This window comes from Panulirus ornatus, chromosome 29 (assembly GCF_036320965.1).
Source record: "Panulirus ornatus isolate Po-2019 chromosome 29, ASM3632096v1, whole genome shotgun sequence".
In the NCBI taxonomy this organism is placed as follows: domain Eukaryota; kingdom Metazoa; phylum Arthropoda; class Malacostraca; order Decapoda; family Palinuridae; genus Panulirus; species Panulirus ornatus.
The window spans coordinates 13,190,488-13,206,907 of record NC_092252.1 but is presented as its reverse complement, the minus strand read 5'-3'; the positions used below and the strand labels follow the sequence as shown (position 1 = coordinate 13,206,907).

At 46.4% G+C, this 16,420-nt stretch overlaps 1 protein-coding gene across 12 annotated transcripts in view; it reads left to right on the top strand.

Moving 5' to 3' along the window:
* The window catches only part of Oatp74D (Organic anion transporting polypeptide 74D), a 494,863-nt gene that overhangs the window by 247,354 nt on the left and 231,089 nt on the right, over window positions 1–16,420 (top strand). For 2 of the 12 annotated variants that reach the window (XM_071679236.1, XM_071679232.1), the window contains exon 1: window positions 3,106–3,656. The exons of 9 other annotated variants lie outside the window; for them this stretch is intronic. The gene's annotated coding sequence lies outside the window, so the exon portion shown is untranslated. Of the gene's footprint in view, window positions 1–3,105; window positions 3,657–16,420 lie in introns of those variants that run through there. One more of the 12 variants, XM_071679234.1, reaches the window with a different exon arrangement.

The window sequence follows — 16,420 nt, the reverse complement described above, 5'->3', positions numbered from 1 at the left end:
CCGCAACTTGATCTGCCTTACCTCATGTGACTCATTTTGACCTCCCCTGCCTCTTGTACCGCGGCTTAACCTGCCCTGCCTTCTCACAGCTTAACCTTCCCTCCCTCCTGCACACCAGCTTGACCCGCCCAACCTCGTGTGCCTCAGCTTAACCTGTGCCCTCACTGTCAGGCATCGCGCTGCATCGGGGCGGAGAGCTGGCTGTCAGTCAGGGCACACGAACTTGCCGTATCGTAAGACCGCAACACTGGAGAGGTTTGATGGTAACCAGGGATGGTGGTGCAGGGAAGTTCTCCACAGAGCGCACTTGCCGTGTGTGTGCCACACGGTGCTCTACTGATGGCAGGCGAAGCTAGAGGGGGGAGTAACGGAAGCTGACAGCCTCAGTGGGACCTGGCATAAGCATCCTCAGACTTGTATCTTGGCCCAGCGGGTCATATCACCGAGCTGTAGATTGTGTCCGCTGGGTTACCTAACCGATTAATTGATGCGTCGGTTCGTCACATATTAATTCTCTTGTATTCTTAGGCAAAGGTAATTGAGAAAAATTATATATATATATATATATTGGAAAGGATCACAATTTTGTGCGTGATCAAGATATTCCTATTCAATTTCCCCGTGGACTAATAGGAATATATATATATATATATATATATATATATATATATATATATATATATATATATATATATATATATATATATATATGGCCTCCAACTGCTGCCGTAATGATGTAAGCGAGTCTCGACCATGTATGTCCCTCCCACTAGGCTCAAGCGCCAGGCTGGGTGGCCAGCCTAACGTAACCTCCTCCTCCTCCTCCCTCCCCCCTCGTCCGTCTGCCTCGGGACCGTTATACTCCCACACTTTCTAAACCTGTTGATGTGAAGAAAGTCGTGCCACCACCAAGGTTTCTACAGAGCTTTCCAAGAGAGAACTTCGTCCTCACGAGGAAGGTTTTATTCCAGTGCATGCGAAGTATATCATCCAAAGGGGACGCACAAGACTTAGTGTATTGGTAACCAGTGCGTTACGAAACGGGAGGAGGAAAAAAAAATATGGACAAGAAAAGAAAAAGTTTGGCAGCTCTTTATGTGTAAAGTTTGCCTTTTGAAGAGGAGGAGTGGGAGGAGCGCCATATTATACCAGAGCCAAATAACGGTGTGGTGAGGAGGGACCATGGCAGACTCACACGGTCAAGGTCAAAGTGTCGCCACACAATTTCCACCGTCCAGCACGCACACGCTGCTCCTTTGTTGAGCAGCTCTCAGCTCTCTCTCTCCCTCAGCTCTCTCTCTCTCTCTCTCTCTCTCTCTCTCTCTCTCTCTCTCTCTCTCTCTATTAGCTTGATTATCAGTGTTTATGGTGAGGGAGCTGCAGGGTGCCCAGATCTCTTAACCCCTCTTTCCTGTCATGCACTTCCTGACACTTCTTTTCAAAGCTCTCGGTTTAACTTTTTCTTTGTCAGATTTTTCCTTTCGTCAGGTTTGTGTTTCCGTTACGTCGCTTATCGTCTCCTCCTCCTCTGTCACCCTTCCATCTCGACGTGGTCGGATCCTTTAAACCCCTGAATCACGAAAGCTCGTACGATCCTTGGGGGCATGACAGCACGACCCCAGAGCACACCACGACATCTTTGGATGACGACTTCAGGATAAGGTCAAAGGCAAGGCCAATACATGCAAGGGGTAACATCATATTGCTTAAAGGGGGTTAAGGAACTTTATTTTTCCCCCTCTTTTGTATGTGTGTGTGTGTGTGTATTTATGTGCGAGTTTTTTATGCATGTCTGTGTATGTAGGTCGTTATAAATGTATGTACGGGTTCACATACGTGGGCCGAGATTTCATCATTCGTATCAGTACGTTCGTGTTTGTGTGTGTACATACAGTGTGTAAAAGTACGTATGTTTTGTCTGTGTGTGGGTGGGAGTGGTACAGCATGACCCTTGCATTTAATCTCGTAATACAGGAAAGGGCGGGGGTGAGGAGAATCGATGAAGCAGTTACACAACAGGACAGGGCGAGAGTTACCACCACTGCCAGTATATATTAGACGAATGTAATTTCGTCAATAATGTGTGTCAGGCATGGCAGCTATGTGGACTCGATCCGGCTATGTGGGGCCCCACTCAGCTGCTATTTTAAGGCTTTGAGTTCATCTCAATTTCATTTTGTCTCCTTTTATCACAGACTGGGACTTTTAACTTTTGTCTGCTAATTCGATGTTTACGCTTTACCTCAATTATAATTTTCCTTTGTTTTCGGAAAGTTTGAGAAATTCACTTCATTACGTTATTGGTTCCCCTTCCTAATTTTCCATTACAGATTTAAACTATTCTTACCTAACACGACAATTATAGAAGAGTAAGCTCAGTTTCTGATAATCTCGCATGTTTTCCAGCTAATGTAATGCAATACCCGTACAATATAAATGCTTGTATTACTCAAATAGTTGTCCTGAAAGCTTATCTGCAGCCTGAAACTACATGATCTGTAAACAAATGATATTGTGGGTTTTCATGGTACACGAAATTCTCGTACCCCGCCATGCCGGCACCGTCCTTTTTCATTGTCAAGGTCAGCAAAAAAAAAAAAAGGAATGGTGTGCCAGTTGTTGCCATTGCTTAATTTACCCCGTCCTGTTTCGTGGATTTAGAAGTACAGTTGTCATTCATTATTGCTCCTTCGTTTACTTTTATTCCAGTGCATTATGCTAAGTGGTAACCATTTTCTGTAAATGTATGCTTAAGGGAATTGAAGGTTTTAGATGAAGATATTGGAGGTCTAGAGAGAGCTGGCATGTATGGCGGGAGAAAGTATCGAGTGTGACGCCAGCGTGAGGAACGCGTGGCGTGCGGGTGGGGGGCGTGGCCATGGACCATAGTAACGCTTTCATTTTGGCCCAAATAATGTAGAGGTACATTTACAAGCTCTTTAATATTAGAAAAGTCTAAAAATTCTAAATTTTATATTGGGTATGATTATTTTGCCGTATACTTCAGGCAAATACCCGATAAGCGACTTAACTTGGTAGCATGTGCATTCATTGATGCGTGGACTGGTGGCGTGATAGAAGTATAGTTGTGTAGCCTTTGGTGCGCCAGTAGACTGGAGGTGTGTGGTGAATGCAGGCGGGTGGGAGTAGCAGTAGCTAGGGAGAGCGCCGCGCTTGCCAGCCAGCTCCCATGCTGCTGTTACGCTGCCACGCGCACGATTACAGCTTGAATTAACCCAAAGATTTTTAATGGTGGAGGATGATGAATTGCTGTAACGGTGTACGGTATATTTCCAATGCTTTTATGAGAAGGAAGTCAGTACTGTCACCAACTGTATTGGCTAAGAAGATCTCGTGACCCCCTCCTCCATGGCATTAGGTAATTGTTTGATATTGACTTGTGTTATCGAAGTGGTAAGAAAGTTTGTGAACATTAGACAGTGCATCTTTAATTGAAAAAAACATCCACTGACAAAAAAAAAAATAGTCGCTCTTGACAGTTTTATTTCTCCGGTGACGAGCCTTTTCCCGTGGAAAGTGAAAATAGTATATGATAGTAAAGAAAATGTGGACATACTGATGGAATATGAACACACGATGGTTTTCAAGAGGATGACACACGATACAAACCCCGTAGTCTTGGAGTAGTTCACAGGGTACGTGGCCGGCCAGTCTCTAGTTTATGTTGGTGGAGGTGATGGGTAGCCCGGTCCTGTGCCAGCAGCTGCTGCTGTGCCGATGGTGAGGGGGTTGGAGTAATAGTAGTATTAGTGAGGGTTGATCTTCTTGGTGACAGATTCGCTGTGGTAGAGGTGGTGTGACAGTTGACTGGTTCCTTGACGGTGATCGTGGGTTGTGGTTTCACTTGGTGGTAATGCTGTTCAGTGCTGAAAGTGACGATTTATGGTGATGGTAATATTCTTTATGGTGGTGTTTGTGGTGATAGTGATGTATGGTGGCGGTGTAGATGATGCCTGATGGTGTGATGGCAGATAGTGATGCGCGATAGGGTGAGCTACGCAACCGATGTGGATGGTGGTAGTGATGCCTGCTTGTTTTGTCTTTAGTGTGGTTCATGAGAGAGGCATGTGATGGTGGTAGTGGGATTTAATGGAGTTGTGAGTTTCGTGTGGTGGTGGTGATGAATTTTTTTTTTTTATTAATAGTGATATATGGTTATTGTGTGGGTTGACTGTATTGTTTGATGTTCAAGTGGTTGACGATACTGATGTGGTGGTTTGGTTGTTGTGGTGGCGATGGTTTTAAATTGTTATTGGTGGTAGATGGTTTTGTTAATGTTGTGTGATTGATGGACTGGTGGACAGTTTGATTGTGGTGGTAATTTGTGTATGGTGTTGGTGGGAGTAGTAATGGTGATACCGAGGACTCTGTAATAATCGTGTTGGTGGTGATAGTTTTGATGTATTTAGTAATGTATGTATTGGACGATGGTATGGCTGATCTGGTACGGTTGTGATGACGTTTGCTTGAGGTATGTTGTGCGATGGTGATGGTCGTGTATTGTATTGTATTATTTGGTGATGATGGTGTAATAGCGATATGCGATGGTGATGTGGGTGGTGAAAATGTGATGTAGTTAGGAATTATTTTTGAGGTGGTGCAGTGACGGTTAAATATGTTACTGCTGTGTAGCGGGCGTGTGTGATTGCCAGTTTCTACAGTGCGTGAAGGGAGTTGTACACCAACGAGGCCCCCTCTGCCGAATTTTTTGTCATATACCTTTTTTAAACCTTTGTGTGCTGTCATTTGCAGTATCATGATATAGCATGGTGACGTCTGATATGGTGGTAATATTTTTAATGGTTTTAGAGGTATGGGATATAGGATGATGTAGATGTTTTGCCGTTTACGGCTTAAACATGTTACAATATTGACGAGGTTGTGATGTGATCTTGTATGGTGGTGGTTTCGACATTCAGCCCTCGAGCGTTACATCCACTGTCGGGGTTGTAACGTCTGCTTGAGATGATGTATGATGGTGTCCGCGGGCAACCCCCTGGTGTTAACGTCCACCGTAGATGGAGGAAGTGATGGATGATGGAGAACTGCCGTCCACAAGAGGTTATAAGCGGCGCCGGCGGTTCGCTAATACTTCTATATTAGACTTGTGTTGGCAAGGGTCTGGCGGGAGTATAGGCTGCAGAGATTGGTTCCCACTGAAGCACGTGACCATACGGAAACATGCACCAGGCTCCTCCCAGCCTAAGGTCGTATCATAGGGAGTTATCTCTTGCCTAAAAATACACCCAGAGCCTTCCATCTCCACTCCACATACCAATGGGGCTGCCCTTGGGGCTGTCACTAGCCTCAAGACTTCCCCGGGGACATCTCGCTACCCTTGAAACATCCTGAGAGCCCAGAAAAAAAAAAGAGGAAGCATAACAGAGGGGGAGATTCCTAAGCCTAGAAATATACCTCGGGGGCCCCTCTGAAAGCCAAGGGTCGTATCACACAGGGTCCAAATGAGCTAACGTACATACCGCAGGGCTCTCACGAGCACAGAAGTATGCCGTGAGGCATCACACGCATAGAGACAATGGCAGAGAGACATGGCGAAGTCTAATAAGTCTGGTATATATTACGGGGTTCTGAACGTACCTGGAGTATCCACGATGCCTGCATGACTTCCTAAGGAGACAGGACAGGGGACTCTCACCTGCCGGAGAATTTATGGGGTGGCCCGTATCATCTCAAGAGAATTGCCACACTGCTTAGGTTAACGGAGTACCACACCATACTAGGAACGCGAACCAGCCAGGAAATGTTACAAGGTGTCGTTCAGTAAGTTGGGAACACAATACACGATTTCCTTCGAACGTAAAACAGACCGGCGGGCTTTGAAGTCGGAAGGATTGCTGCGGGTCTCATGCCAACCCGGAATGATGCCATTGAGGTCTTGAACCAACCCAGAGACATGCCATGACGCCGTCACCACCCTGCAGACATACCATGAGGTTCTGACCAACCCGGAACATACAGTGAGGTCTTAGCTTAATCCATAGAGGTGCTAGGACAGTCTCGCCATGCCACAAACTTGCCATTGGCTGTTCGCGACCCCAGAACGACATTGAGAAAGCCTCAACACAGGAGGGGGGTCTCGTAACTTGGGCCCATACTGGAGGAATAGGCTCTTAACTTTTAGATTTGAAAGTCAGCACCTCGGCTTAGAACGGGTTGTCGGTTAGGTGAGTGCGCCCGGGGGCCAGGCTGAGAGCATACGAAACTAACCACCATCGACATTTGAATCAAGACCTTCCTGTGATTATCCATTTGTATCGTACGAGGAGGGAGTTTTGTACAGTCGTGGGGTCCTTGTTACTAGAACATTCTCATATATCCTTTTTTTTTCGTTTTAGAATTGTTGCATGCTCTCCGCTTCCACAGTGGGCACCTCTACCCTATCTACTGTTAGGTACAATTAACCATCTTACCGCGTATGTCAGACTTCGTGAAGTGCAAGTTTTATAGTTGGTGTGTGTGTGTGTGGGGTAGTGAGGCGGCCACAACCCCCGCCTCTCCTGTAGCTTGGCACGTCCCCGGTAACCGCCGGCGTCAGGAATGCCTTGCTCTCACCCACAAGATAACAAACACCACGTATTTACCGACAACACTGTTTACTTAACTGAAGCAATTCGGCGTTTAGATTGTAAGCTGTTTTTTATTTTTAGGTTTACACACACACACACACACACACCTCTGTGGTGTAGTGGATAGCGTGGGTTCGAATCCTGGGCTCTGTAAGTAGTCGGCCTACAGTGTAGCCAATCCCAGGTGTTCATCCTCCACTCGGGGCTGGTCGTTAAATGGGTGTCGGGGGATCAAGCTGGGTTGCGTGGTATGTATACACACCGGGAAGTCAGGACACGTTACATATTCACAAGGTTTGGGGACGAAGGCAACACTTGTGTGAAGGCCCCTTTACCCCTAACTCACAAGCGGTAACAGCAAACACACACAAACACACACACCTCCCCATCATTCAGCTCTCTTGTCTTTCTTATTGTGTTATTTTCTCTATATTTTGTAGCCCCACGGGCTTTAAGCATTACTTAATATACCGTTAACTGTTGTTTGAGAGTTACGTAGACTGTACACAGACCACTCAGACCCTTGGTCCAAGCGAGGTGGTCTGGCCTCAACGCTGCTCAAGAAACGATGCAGTCCCCTGTAAAAGCTTGTCGAGGAAAAGGATAACTAATCCAAGGCTTTCTCTCCCCAACCCTCTACTCCCTCCGGCAACATGCGCGCCGGACGGAAATCGGGTAGGAGGGAAAAAATGCAGGATTAATGTGCCTGAAGTAATTTATGTATATATATATATATATATATATATATATATATATATATATATATATATATATATATATAGGAAAGCCTTAGGGTGGAATGAACATGAATGTCATGCGTTCGGGGAGAGAGAGGTAACTAGTTCACTTATAGCAGAGGACGAGTGGAACTCGGCAAGACTTTGAACACAGGCTGTATGAAAAAAAAAAAGCATTGCAAGAAAATGTATGATAGTAGAGAAAATATGAGATGGGGCCCAAACAGTGAAGAATTTCCTCCACCTATTTCGCAAAAGTTGTTTAATTTGTTTATGGATGGGGTTGTTAGGGAGGTAAATGCAAGAGTTTTGGAAAGAGGGGCAAGTATGAAGTCTGTTGGGGATGAGAGAGCTTGGGAAGTGAGTCAGTTGTTGTTCGCTGATGATACAGCGCTGGTGGCGGATTCATGTGAGAAACTGCAGAAGCTGGTGACGGAGTTTGGTAAAGTGTGTGGAAGAAGAAAGTTAAGAGTAAATGTCAATAAGAGCAAGGTTATTAGGTACAGTAGGGTTGAGGGTCAAGTCAATTGGGAGGTGAGTTTGAATGGTGAGAGGCTGGAGGAAGTGAAGTGTTTTAGATATCTGGGAGTGGATCTGTCAGCGGATGGAACCATGGAAGCGGAAGTGGATCATAGGGTGGGGGAGGGGGCGAAAATTTTGGGAGCCTTGAAAAATGTGTGGAAGTCGAGAACATTATCCCGGAAAGCAAAAATGGGTATGTTTGAAGGAATAGTAGTTCCAACAATGTTGTATGGTTGCGAGGCGTGGGCTATGGATAGAGTTGTGCGTAGGAGGATGGATGTGCTGGAAATGAGATGTTTGAGGAAAATGTGTGGTGTGAGGTGGTTTGATCGAGTAAGTAACGTAAGGGTAAGAGAGATGTGTGGAAATAAAAAGAGCGTGGTTGAGAGAGCAGAAGAGGGTGTTTTGAAATGGTTTGGGCACATGGAGAGAATGAGTGAGGAAAGATTGACCAAGAGGATATATGTGTCGGAGGTGGAGGGAACGAGGAGAAGAGGGAGACCAAATTGGAGGTGGAAAGATGGAGTGAAAAGGATTTTGTGTGATCGGGGCCTGAACATGCAGGAGGGTGAAAGGAGGGCAAGGAATAGAGTGAATTGGAGCGATGTGGTATACCGGGGTTGACGTGCTGTCAGTGGATTGAATCAATATATATATATATATATATATATATATATATATATATATATATATATATATATATATACCCGAGGGACACAAACATAATGAAGGCATGTTTCCCATATTTTCCCGTCACTTTATCCAGCTGTGTACAGTTGTACGATTATTCATCTTCATTGCAGGAGGCGTTGTTGTGTTGCTCTCTTTACATCCACATACAGACACACACCGTGCTGGGGATTCCTTCGTTCCCCGCAAAGACTTCCTTGGCTCAGAATCGGATGATCCCCGTAGACTTACGTAAGGCCTTTCTGTTTTTCTTCCCCCAACTCAACTTCGAACTTTGAGTTCATGATCGCCACGACCACTTCTCTAACACACACTACCTTTTTTTTTTTTTCTTTTTTAATTCCTCAACACTTAACGCTGTGAAAGCTGCATTTCTGCCTCCTGAGGGTCTTTTGATTATCTCTTTAAGTTCACTTCCAGTTTTGGTACGTCTCCGTCTCATGTCTCCCTCTCGAAATTCCACGGTTGGTACCTGGGAAGGGCTGGGCGGTTGGGTTGTGGGTGCTTTAGGCCTATCATCTGCCAGGGTTATTTTGGCCGTCATCGTAAGACAACATCATCATCATCCACCAACCGAAAAATATATTGTTCACACCTTCTTCAGGTGTTGTAGATCATTCTAAGACCACATGACTCACCGTGCATGTGGCCAGTGGGTTAGGTAAGGCCTTCATTGACACAAGCTTAATTGTGCGGGGGATTTTCCTCCAGGACCAACACCCAGGGATGCCTCCAGCTCTCATGACCATATAGCTCTAGGTGGTCGTCTCGTTCGGGATGGAGTCCTACATTTCTCTTTCTATTTTTTTTTTTTTTTTTTACGAAATCTTTGTCTTTCAATCATGGTTCGATTTCTCTTGCTCGGGGTGCTTGTTGCATGAGAAGCTGAACATATCGGTCCATGAAACTCGTCTTGTGAATTTCATTCCGCCTTCAGACCTCTTCAGAATGACTGCAGGTATCAGGCCCAGGCTCTCCTGAAAAAGAAAATGTGCTGAATTGACTTCCTCGACTGATGAATCTTTCTGGTCGGTAACCAAAGTTTTCTCCAACAGTTTCCGTGATTTGATTCTTTCTTCCTGTTTTCTCGATACGATCTGTGAAGGTAACTCTCCAACAGATAATTTCTCTCTCTCTCTCTCTCTCTCTCTCTCTCTCTCTCTCTCTCTCTCTCTCTCTCTCTCTCTCTCTCTCCGGCATCTTTAATGCAGTCCCTATAACGTTGCTTTGGGCAAGTCCTCCCCACCTCCCACCAACTGGACCCGTTCTCTCGCCCGTAATTTCCTCCCTTGCGCGGGGTTCACAAAGCTCGTGATGAACAGGACGTATGAACCGAATGGCATGCTTCCTTTGTGTCCTCCCTCCTGAAGGAGGGTGCCTCTGAGCAAGCTCACACACATTCTTGCTCACCGATTTTTCGTTTCTCTCTACCAAGTCCAAATTTTTTCCCCCCCTCTCTCTCCAGCCCATCCCCAGGAAAGGAGATTGCACCAGCCCTTGTATCTAGCACCTCCCGCTGCTCTAACTTTTGCTATCTCCAAAGTCTTTGAAACTCTCCTTAACTCTCGCTTTTTGAAACAGAACCTCGCTCCCCCCTCCCTTCACATTACTAATATGACTTTTGCCGTGCTGCAAGGGCCATTGGAGGTATTTTCTCCCGTGTGACCCGCCAGTGGCTCTCTCTCTCTCTCTCTCTCTCTCTCTCTCTATCTATCTATCTATCTCTCCGTACTTTTTTTTCTCATCCAGTCGTTTCCTGGTGGGAAGCGTAGAATGGAGTGGCTGTTTCTTCTTACCACGTCACCTTTGGTGTCCGTACCTCAGGGGTTCTGGAGCACCGCTACTCGTCATCTTTTCCCTCTAGAGTTGATCCTTTCGTCAGTCTCTGACCCTGGTCAACTGGTGCCCAGATGATTTCGTTCTGAATACTTCACTCTCTCTCTCTCTCTCTCTCTCTCTCTCTCTCTCTCTCTCTCTCTCTCTCTCTTAGATACTTATCTCTTCGTTCACTGAACGTAATTCCTCGTATGACTCGGATCTGTGAAACATTTTGGGAATAAGGGAAACTTTAGCTTTGTTCATCGTCCTGTAGGCAAAAAAAAAAAAAAAGATCGATTTCTATTTGTTTCTCTTTCAAAGTCCCACTGGTTTCTTACGTTAACTTTCAAAAACACAGCAGTTCCGCTCCGTGCAGGAACATGCCTGACATATTATGGTGGGCATAACCAGATCATTAGCTCGGAAACGTCACACAATGAACACGAAATCTGTTCCCAGAAGGCAGGAGCGTTGTGATGGTGCAGTAGGTATTTTTCTTCAGAACAACTGTAGTGGCATACATACAAGGGGGTCGCATTCACCCCAGGTGTTGAGGAGAGCTGCTCGTCCATCTGTGGTAGCTCTTCACACACGTAGGTAATAGTGAGAATGGACTGCAAAGACTCTTGCCCTATTAACTCTCCTCTCGTCACTTCTCCTCAAGCAATCTCCCCTTCACCATGAAGGTTCCTTTCCTATTGTGTTCCGCGGGTATTTCGGCCACGGCTCTTGAGCTGCGTGCGCGTGTCCCACCCCGTAAAGCCCAGCTGGAGCCGTGGCATATTTCTTGGTGCGGCATCCCACAGTTTGTGTGTGTTTACTCGCTACTCGAGGATTGACTGTCATACCTCCTCCTCTCCTCTCCCTGCGCATGTAAGTTGTGGAGTTCTCCCCTTCCTTTGTCCCCTTCCCTCTTTATGTAATCTTTCCACATAGTGACTGGTGATGACGAGAAGTGTTGACGACTGATGAATGCAACCATGTCATCAAGGCAGGCGTGGGCAGGTAAAATTAACCCTTGCTCTGTTTATTTTTAGGGTTCGTGATCGTACCTCGCACCCAAGATTGCTAATGATTGGGGCGTGCTTTTTGCCTGCGCCGCGAAGGTTACGTTGATTTTTACCTTTGATAAAAAAAAAGAAAAAGGAGCAGATCTCGTATCACATGACATGACCTGAGGTACCTCATGTTACCTCATCTGTTATCTGAGTTAAGCAAGTCGTCTAATGACTTGGGAGCAAAATGAGTCTCATTGTGACATCGTGATAAATCGTATTCGGACAGTTATCACGAGTCGTTACCCCAAACTAACGAGGAGAGCGTCATAACGCGGGGGTTAAGAAATGAGTTAGTCATGTGAGCAACTGGACAAGAACCGTCCGTTAAAGAGACGATCCGACCCGTGCTGTGTTGTGCCCCAGCCAACAGGTCGGCGAGCGGCGTCGTGATGCGCGGCCGACTCCACAGCTCCGATACTTGTGAATGGCCAAAGCTGCTTATTAGCGCCGTCCTCTTTAGGCTTCCCGCCGACCTTGACATTTACTACACTGTGCCGGGGCTCCATAAGCAGTGTAGCAGCGGACGGGGCTGTTCATCACACGATTTTTTTCCCCCCTCTCCCCCTCTCTCCTTCCTACAGCAGGTTGGTGGGTTGGGGGTTTCTTCCATTCCCCTCCCACCAAGAGATTGGTGGGTTGGGGAGTTCCATTCCCCTGCCACCAAGAGGTTGGGGGAGAGGGGTAAAGGTTTGTGTTTGGTTATTGCACCGTGGTATGTTCACTGCTGGAGCACGGACGGTGGTACCAACCCCACGACCGGCGTTTGTGTGTTGATCTGGCTGTGATATGATGGCCTGGCCTTTTTTGACCTGACCGTAGTGCTTTCGGTCGTTCCCTGTCGTTATGACCTGCGAGCCAATTCGGCGTGTGGATGCGCGTGCTTGCACGCACGCATCCGACATACAGACAACACACATTTTCGGCCTGTGAATGATTTGCGTGTGCTTGCACGCACACATTGTCCAACGCACAGACATAGCGTGTTCCCACTCGGACGAGAACACATGTAAATGATTATAGACCGCGGTGGAGTGTTGAGAAAGTATAGTGATGAGGAGGTTAATCCGGTGTTTAGGCGTTGCACGTGGGAGTCCATTGTGTTGTTGACATGTTGAAGTAGGCTGATGATGGTGGCGGTGTTGTGATGCGAGAACTGTCCTAGACTGACGCTCAGCTGTGCTTATTTTGTCCTGGGGTGGATGCTGAGGTTTGTGATGTGTTTGTATGGGTTTTGGTTATGATGCTGAGGTTTGTGATGTGTTTGTATGGGTTTTGGTTATGATGCTGAGGTTTTTTGATGTGTTTGTATGGGTTTTGGTTATGATGCTGAGGTTTTTTGATGTGTTTGTATGGGTTTTGGTTATGATGCTGAGGTTTTTGATGTGTTTGTATAGGTTTTGGTTATGATGCTGAGGTTTGTGATGTGTTTGTATGGGTTTTGGTTATGATGCTGAGGTTTGTGATGTGTTTGTATGGGTTTTGGTTATGATGCTGAGGTTTTTTGATGTGTTTGTATGGGTTTTGGTTATGATGCTGAGGTTTTTTTATGTGTCTGTATGGGTTTTGGTTAGGATGCTGAGGTTTTTTGATGTTTGTATGGTTTTGGTTATGATGCAGAGGTTTTTTGATGTGTTTGTATGAGTTTTGGTTATGATGCTGAGGTTTTTGATGTGTTTGTATGGTTTTGGTTATGATGCTGAGGTTTGTGATGTGTTTGTATGGGTTTTGGTTATGATGCTGAGGTTTTTGATGTGTTTGTATGGGGTTTTGGTTATGATGCTGAGGTTTTTTGATGTGTTTGTATGGGTTTTGGTTATGATGCTGAGGTTTTTTGATGTGTTTGTATGGGTTTTGGTTAGGATGCTGAGATTTTTTGATGTGTTTGTATGGGTTTTGGTTAGGATGCTGAGGTTTTTTGATGTGTTTGTATGGGTTTTGGTTATGATGCTGAGGTTTGTGATGTGTTTGTATGGGTTTTGGTTATGATGCTGAGGTTTTTGATGTGTTTGTATGGGTTTTGGTTATGATGCTGAGGTTTTTTGATGTGTTTGTATGGGTTTTGGTTATGATGCTGAGGTTTTTGATGTGTTTGTATGGTTTTGGTTAGGATGCTGAGGTTTTTTGATGTGTTTGTATGGGTTTTGGTTATGATGCTGAGGTTTTTTGATGTGTTTATATGGGTTTTGGTTATGATGCTGAGTTTTTTTATGTGTTTGTATGACTTTGGTTATGATGCTGAGGTTTGTGATGTGTTTGTATGGGTTTTGGTTATGATGCTGAGGTTTTTGATGTGTTTGTATGGGTTTTGGTTATGATGCTGAGGTTTTTGATGTGTTTGTATGGGTTTTGGTTATGATGCTCAGGTTTTGGTATGGTGCTTTGCTCTTTGTGTGTTGTTTGTGATGGAGGTTATGTGTTATTTTTACTAGTTTTATAGACACCGTGACCTGATAAGGTGCGTTTGTGTTGCGTGGTTGAGGTTCTGTGTTGTGTCGGGGTAGAGGAGTGATTTGAAGGTGAGGTTTGTACGTTGGATGATGGTGTGAGTTCTTTACTGTAATGGTGAGACGAGGCTGTGGTGTGGTGGCCACAAAGTACGGCGTGGGTTAGGATTTGTAATCCCATATAGCAGTGAAATTCTAGGTTGGTTCCTTCCTGTCCAGTTTGATTGATTGGCATGTGATGGCAACACACTGCCAAGGTCGCGCTATGATGAGGTCGTGGTGCGGGGTAAGAGGGTTACTCATTGTGAGGTTGCGACGAGTGTTGTCGAGCAGGTGGTGTGGTAAAGTGATGGCGGTGTCTCGATGGAGGAAGTGACGAGCGATGGTGGTGGTGGTGGTGAGGAAGGCAGGCGTGTGGGAGCCTAAGCCTGGGAGAGAGAGAGAGAGAGAGAGAGAGAGAGAGAGAGAGAGAGAGAGAGAGAGAGAGAGAGAGGAGGGAGGGAGAGAGGGAGGGAGGGAAGCAGGTAGTGGGGGAAGGGCTCCCTCCGTAGTTAGCATGTGTGATGGCCGTAAGAGACCCGTAGAGATAATTAGTCTCATGTGAGATGTTAATTCTTTCCGGGCCGTGATCCTCAATGGTGGGTGATGGCTGGCTCTGTTGGCCATATACTAGCTGTATCGTCGCCCGTCTCTGCTGGATAGGGCCGGTGTCCGCTGTCTGTGTGACGGGCGGGTCTGCTGCATACGCCGTATTAGCGTTCGTGGGTTGGGTGTGCGCTCTTGAGGCCTCTCCGTTGGGCTCGTCAGCTGCACCATCATGGTCGGTTCCTCGTCAGTGTCAGCTGCACCATCATTAGGTTCCACGTCAGTGTCAGCTGCACTATCGCTAGGTTCGTCGTCAGTGTCAGCTGCACCATCACTAGGTTCCCTCGTCAGTGTCAGCTGCACCATCACTACGTTCCCTCGTTAATGTCAGGTGCACCATCACTAGGTTCCCTCGTCAATGTCAGGTGCATCATCATTTTCCATTTCTCGTCAGTGTCAGCTGCACCCGCTATCATGTATGTGTCAGTGTAGGTTAACTCGACTGTGTTTGTTTTCGACATTGTAAAGCTGTCGTGGTTTTGCTGGCTGTGTTGTGTGTGCTGACCTGTGGCCTACGGTCGTGCTGGTTTGTGCCCGCTGCGTCGACCGTTTCCTTGTTACAGCGGCGACCGTGTTCGTCACAGCCGTATGTTATGTAATCCGTCATTGTGTTGCTCTAGGCTCATGGTATCCCGTCCTTAAATAAAGATAAGTTTTTTGTTGTTTTTTTTGCATGACCGCCGCTTGTAATGGCGTCTTTCTCCTGCTCCCTGAAAAATGGTGCTGTGAGAGACGACACCTTTGATTAAATTTCTTGGAAGAGATCCTGCTTGCCTTGGGTCTCTTCATTTTTGCTGCACTGTGTGTGTGTGTGTGTGTGTGTGTGTGTGTGTGTGTGTGTAGTTTTTCGAACAGGAAGGCGTCATAGCGAACAATTGGCTGAAGTGTGTATGGCTGACTGGACTACTTCATTTCTGTTTAACGTCTTGAGCAATACTGTAGGTAGGGTCAGACGCCAAGGCACATGATATCCAGTGGTCGTGTCCGACAGGTGTGTCAGGTGTTAGGGAGCTCTTGCGAGCAGTTTTGCACAGACCTCCAGGTATAGTTGGTGAAGACTCTCCAGACTTCACCATGGAAACTGGTAAGTCACAGTGAATGACGTGATATGAATATACCTTCCAGTTTCTGATATTCTCCTCCTCACCGCTGAAAGAGATTGCTGCAGAACTGTTATTGGTTGAGGTCACATTGGGACGTTGAGCGTATGAAATGGTATGAGGAATCAGGAAGAACATGGACTCCACATGGACAGCGAACCTTCCTGGAGGGCTATTAACAACTTCAGAACGCTGGTAACTCCACTAAACCGGTATGTTCCTTCTTAGAACACCAAGAGCCACGCGGAACACCGCTTTTTGCCGGTCTCTGTGTGTGTGTGTGTGTGTCTGCCTGGCACGCCATATTTTTATCAAACAACCACATATTCCTGGAACGTGACATATCTTCCTGGAAAGCCATGTATTGTCCCGAATCATGACTTGTTTCGATGGAGTGTCGTGCGTCCTCTTGCGTAACGTGTGGGGGGGTGTGACGGCTCTTCAGGGAGTACACCAGGAGGTTCCTCGCCGGCTGGTGTTCGTGGTGCTCTGGAAGAGCTGGCTGGAAGGTTGGGAGGCCTGTCTGGCTGGAAGGAGTGGCTGGCTGGGCGATAATCACTCACACACGTAATCACTTCCGACACTAATGGTTTCGTTTGAAACATGGATCTTGGCGGTGGTTTATAGTTTGGAAGGACACGCCTAGTGCTTTGTCCTGACGCTTTTCGTGTTGTCGTTCACTGCAGTCAGAAAACGGGAAAGTGAGGTGGTGGTGGTGGTGCTGCTGCCATTTGAGATAGAAAAAAAAAGAGTCTGCTGGACTTGCTCATCTGCTTCCAACACTGTGGCTGCCGGTGC